A 6,616-nucleotide genomic window follows, 5' to 3' on the forward strand; every position below is an offset into this window, starting at 1 on the left:
ATGCACGGAATGCTAAAAAGGTTAGGGTTACCCTTCTTACCCCGCCCTCCTTTGTAACGCGAGTCTCTTGGAGGAAAAACAATAACATTTTTTGCAATTCCAGCATCACGATTTATTTCTACATTTTATTTCAGAAGTCAAATATGTAAGTCAAAGCAGCATAGTCGATGGGTGTTATTGTGTCAGTGTGTGAAACGTGAGATATATATACAACTGAATGAGCAACCTAACTTCAAAGTTAAACAACATGTGCATTGCAGGTTTTATAGGCCTATCTGCCTGTAGTCAGATACAATTCATGTTTATGGCAAGCCACCATAAACTGTCTGCTACTTACAACTAATAATCAGCCTTGTATTTATGGTCATATCAAATGGCAGAATATGCATGACACGCTGAATACCTGAATTAAAACACCAAAGTCGAAATTAAAAGTGGAGAATGACTAAAACTAAAAATGGCCTCAATAACCTTCTCTACTCTACCCCAATGTAGGCAGGCATTTGCACCCAGATATAGGCCCTCCTCCAGAATAAAGTGGATACTGTGATAAGAACAAGGTACCACACACATCATGCATACACACGCACGCACGCACAGACGCATGCATGCAGGAACAAGAGGATGCCGGGGAGCCCATTTGTCCCAGTAGTTAGTGATTTGCGTGGAGCAATTACACGGGTCATTCCGGTCACAATCATGGAAACACGGTTGGGAACTCTTGCATTGCAGGAAAGGGCTGCCCGCGTATCAATCAGTAACCACAACATGTTTCATCATCATTTTTTATAGATTGTTTATGAGGGTGTCGCACATTTCTCGGATGCATGCGTTCCCATTGACAAGCAGAAACGTGTGATATTTCAACACATTTTTTGTGAGGAAGCTCAGCAGTGATAGAGGTTTTATGTACTTCATTGTTTTCACCTCCTAAAGAAGCTCAGCAAGGGGGCCTTATCTTATCTGTGGATGTCAGACGTCTCAGCAGACCAGGCCTAACAGACAGTAGCTTCTGGATTGGTTGCTGCTAGCGTCCGTGGTCTGGGTACATGTCATAATAGGTGATCATTCAGGGAAAATAACAGGCAAACATTCAGTGCAAATAGCAGATCCCTGAGTCCCTACAGTACAACAACAATCTCATAGCGTGTGAGCTTAGTATATTAGACTAGAGACAGAGTTGCTTGATTCAGTATTTATTTCGATATTTGGTATTCATTTAATCAGACACTCCCCCTTCCTATAACACATTGTAACTTCAAAGTCCATTTTAACCATGATAAATTCATCAGGAACGCCTGTTCTTGGTGCTGGTGACCGATGTTGTCCTTTTAATACGTGAGGGGATAATAATGGAATAATGGGGAAAAACAAAAAACGCAGGCGCCTCACCCCTTAAGGCTCATTCATAGTCTGGATTTTCGGTGGTGAGGTGACCACCGCTCCGGTGGTGAGGTGACCACCGGAGCTGAAATAACGTTGAGCGGTAGTGAGTAAAAACAGAGAGAAGGGCTGGGGTGGTGGCGGTGGTTTGCTCTTCACCGCGGCTCGTGACGTCATGTTGTAGTTCGGTGGTCACCTCACCACCGAAAATCCAGACTATGAATAACGCTTAAGAAGGCCAATATCAGTCACCAGAACTAGCCTATAAGATTTAGACTCTCGTAGATGTATTTTATCGATTCTGGACATTTTCAATCTACGAGAGTCTAAAGGCTTCGTTCCCCTGAGCATACCGGACGGACACCAGCTGGTACCGTAGGCAGGGCTCTGAACATGTAAAAATGCAAAATATAAGGTGCTTACCCTGATGCCCCAAATGTTAGAGAGGCCTACGTGCAGTGTGTTTGCAAAGTATTAGTCCGTAGTTTTCAATAAAGAAGTGTAATGCACGCGTGCAACTTTGAAATTAGGTTGCTCATTCAGTATCTGATTGATTGAAATCCACAGCACTGAAATAATTCATGGCTTAAGTTAACATGTGTCAATACATTCATGTTTTATTTGCCTTGTGGCCACCAAATCAACATGATGATGATGTTTCCTGTGGCTCCCTTCCTCTTTACCTTCCTCAGCCAGTCCACCCCATAGACGTCTCAGGTTACAGACCTTATTTAAATGTTCCTTTTTGGGGTAATTAGGGTTAATTGGGAGAACCTTTTTAACCTTTGTGGCACTACAATTTGCCCTCATGATATAGCCAAATTTGAGCAATGTCTCTGAACTTGTAGAAGGGTTGAGGGACCTGATGGGGACCATGCCCCTGTGACCTGCCCAGAGGTGATGCTTGTGTTGAAAGTGATGATGAAGATGGGGGAGGAAGGTGATTAGTTAACCTCAATCAAAATAGACTGTGAAAGAACGCCTTGTAGCTGAGCATAAGGACTGAAGAGAGGCCAGATACGTTTGCTTGTTACGTGTAGGTTGCTATGGGGGAAACATCTGACATAGGTTCAAGGTGGTTTATTGTTGACGTGCAATAATACAGCTGATGGCAACATTTTTGAATAGCTGTGAGATTGGGTACGCTTGTGATGTTTAGATAGATAGATAGATAGATAGATAGATAGATAGCCTAGACAGACAGACTTATCAGTGACTTATCTTCAATCTATAGTATGTAATGGCCTCTGTGATTTAGTGTGCCTCTCTGAGCCTGATGAATGGGGAGATGGGTTGTACAAGGTTCCAGTTATTAACCTGGGTTTATTGATGGGATGGGATAAGTGCAAGGTGCAACAGATGACCAAATTAAATGTTTGACTTTGAATTCATTGAGCAGTTTCACAATGACATAAATGTGAAAGCTGCTGTGCTGGCCAGTCTGCCCTAGGATGTTTCTGTGTCCTGTGTCAGCCCTGCTTTTCCATCCATGTCTGTCATTTAGCTTATGCCTATCTGAACAGCGTGGTGTTCGGAGCATGCTCTGTGATGGTGTGCCCCTTGCAACGCTCAATAGTCGTCATGGAGCAGAGACAGTGTTTCTCCTCTGAGGCCAGGGTGCTAATCTCCTCCAGCCTTAATGTGATTATGGTAATGATCACACAAATGACCCCTGGGCTTTGAGGGATCCGTGATTCACACATCCAAACACAGGCCATTGCATCGGCACTGTGACTCCGCTCGCCTGCATACTAGACACCAGAAATTCAGAATGATGACAATTTATGTTCGGCCGTACGACAGTGTCACCCACCAAAAAATTGCAGATCTACAAGCTCACAACGCGTCACATCTGTGACACGTTGTGGGCTTGTAGATTGGCTATTTTCGGCATAAGCCAGTCCTGGTGGCCTGCTCCTGTTGTTCTGTCCTTGCTGAGCTTGGAAGAGTAGAGTGAATGACCAAATAAATTCCATCCAGCAACAAAAGGGGCTCAGCGGCCACGAGAGAGATGGATATCTTTTGTTGTCTGACACTCAATGCCGTATACCAATCCAATTACCTCAGCCTTTTGCAACCCCTCCTATTACACCACACGGCATTGAAGCTTGCCTGAATGCAGACTCGGACCCCTAACAAGAATGTGGAGGATTATGTGCTTAATGAGCACTCCCCTCCCCCTACTTTTACAGAATTCTGGTGTGCAAGGCCTACTCTCTCCTGAAAAATGTATACTTTGTTGTACTAAAAATGGGAAACATGCAGTGTGTCACGTGTGTAAAGAGAGTCATTTATTTTCAGCGAGCAACATTGTCATTATGAGTGACGAAGGATAATATTTGCCATTAGTGTTGCCTTTTTGTTTATGCTACATTCAGTGCCCCCTACATTGTACGTCATCCTTTTGAAATAAAAGATAGTTATGTCTGCCAGTAATGTCTTATGGGTAGAAGTGATATGCCAGTGTTGCTTCAACAATACGCCCTTTTGTGTACAGTAAACATATTGATGGCACTCCACATTACGCCATGCAGTCATTAGGGAAGGCAGGGGAGTGAATTTAGTGACACTTTACGAAGTATCTCCACATGTGAGTCCAAGATGTGCTGTATGGGGAAGTAAGAGAAGATGGGTGTTCTAGCATGGCTCGTCCTGGACAGAGCACTTTCTGTGTGTAAACCCATTGCCGTTTGGGGATTTTGAGTGAGTGAGCAATGGGGAGGATGTCTGAAGTTGAATCTTCGCCTATTTAAAAGTTGTACAGTGTTTACACTGCATGTTTATTAGAGCTGCTTTTACAGAATGTGTTACAGATGGTATCAACGGTCCACTCTGGGATAAATATTATTTTCCACTGTAAAGGTGGTCGGTCGCTTTGTTATTTTCAACATTTATTCAAGGGCTATAGCTCTGTGAGGTGATGGTTATTTTGTATGTCCAAGTATAAATTAAGTAAGACATTCGATGAAGTTGCTGCGAAGGAAGTCCAGCTGCTAGTTGGGCCCGGGTGTAGAACATTTATTTTTAGAGCTAGACAGATTCTGATTTTCATCATCTGCCTGCTCATTTGTTCCCATACAAAGAGTTATAAGAACCCCTATTGGTGTTAGCATTATGTTATGCTTTAGCTATTTAAAAATAGCAGATCTACAAGCTCATAGCGCGCCACCGAGTGGCGCGCTACGAGCTTGTAGGTCTGCTATTTTTGAAAAATCGAAGAACCACTGACATAGAAACATAGCTTTTTCAGAAAACTGTCAGGATGTCGAAGACATTTTTAGAATCTGATCTCAGGTCAAAATGGGTTAAGAAAATGATAAAACGCAAGCTTAACTTGAATTTATGTCATATATATATATGTTATATATGCCCGAAATAATTATAGTTGTAGCCATATAAAACCATAATAAGGGCTCTCTATTGTGTATGTGAAATTGTCAGACTGACGTTAATATGAACAAGGAATGGGCCACATCGACACTGTCAACAGAGGGGCCTGGATCAGCGTTGTGTGTGTGTGTGTGTGTGTGTGTATGTTTCAGCATGTATGTTTGTGTCTGTGTGTGGGAAGCCTTAAACCAGTAAAGCCCTACAGAGAGAACCTGTGAATGGATCATCTGCCTGTGGGTGTCCTGTCCTCACACCTAATGTTTGATCCGACGAGGGGAGGGGAGGGGAGGGAGGGAGGGCGGAGAGGGCTGCCGTCAGTGGAACAAATCAGATTATCTCTGCTTTAGGGCTCACCACCATTTCCACCTGGCTAACAATACACAACCCTCATACTCCTGAACTGACCCTGATCATGTGATTACACGCACACCACGCACGCACACTGTGTGCGTGTGTGTGGGCCGTGCGCATGTGTGGAGTTTAGCGATAGCACAGTTGCTTTACTGTGAAGGGTAAAATATGCATTTGATTAGATTTGTCTCCGCAGTGGAGTGGACAGCTCCAGAATGACTTGGAATGCGGAGCAGGAATGCTCGCCACTTACTCTGCTTGATGTATGTGACAATGCACTAGTTGGGGGTGGGGGTGAAACTAGCCCAGGCACAACGATTAGGTCCTATGCACATCGTCTCACCATGGGACCTGGTCCAATAGAATTAGGAGAGTCCACGGGCCGCCTATAGGATCAACGAGTCAGAACAGTATTCCTCCTAGAACAGGATATTGGCCCTTGAGCGAGGTAAGCGAGGATAATTACCTGTATTTCCCCGGAGGAGGTGACACTGATAATATCCTTCCTCTAGTAGTCTTATGTTGTCCCTCATCATGTTACACTGTGTGTGTGTGTGTGTGTGTGTGTGTGTGTGTGTGTGTGTGTGTGTGTGTGTGTGTGTGTGTGTGTGTGTGTGTGTGTGTGTGTGTGTGTGTGTGTGTGTGTGTGTGTGTGTGTGTGTGTGTGTGTGTGTGTGTGTGTGTGTGTGTGTGTGTGTGTGTGTGTGTGTGTGTGTGTGCCCACACATGTAAACGAGAGAGAGAGAAATCCTTCTTTTTTTCTTTTTAGATAGAATCTTATAATCTGTGCATCTTAGCAGAATGATCTGTGTGCAGCATGTAAAGAAACTTCAACATGTAGGGCTAGTCAGAATGACAGCCACTGCCAGCGTCGAGTGAAAATATTGATACTGGCAAAGTTTTTAAGTCGCTAGCGGCATGACGTAGCGGTTTTTCCATGACACATTTGATGATTGTTTCCAAATGGGCTTGTCAGTTTTAATAAAGGCAACCATGGCATTTCAGCTTTGCTAAAGTAAACAAAATCCATCGGCTCTCCCAGACACATACAGAACGTATGATCACACACGAGGACAGCGTCTTGAGGTAGAACAGGCAATTGCGAGCTGATGTATGTTTTCATGTTCAATCTTCTCAATCTTCAAGGAATGTATTAGGCAGCGGGCGGCCTGAATTTATAATGTTTTCCTAAGTTTTCAGTCTGAAAGCCACAGTGTTGTTTCTAGGCAAATGGATGTGGGCCAGTAATGTGATGTTAAAAGAATGATCATGAATTGTTAGGAAGTCAGAACATGCACTGTACGACCAACAGGACTTAAGCTAATTTGTTTATTTTAAAGAATGCCGATAGAAAGATCGTTGTCACATCATTTGTTCTCCAAACAGGATTTCTTCAAGCAAGTCGACCTTTTAACAACACTTAACTAATTTCTTTAGTTTATATCCTATAAAAGGATATCCTATTATATCCTATCGACGACACCCAACATCA

The sequence above is a fragment of the Electrona antarctica genome, assembly GCF_951216825.1.
Source record: "Electrona antarctica genome assembly, chromosome: 10".
Lineage (NCBI taxonomy): Eukaryota > Metazoa > Chordata > Actinopteri > Myctophiformes > Myctophidae > Electrona > Electrona antarctica.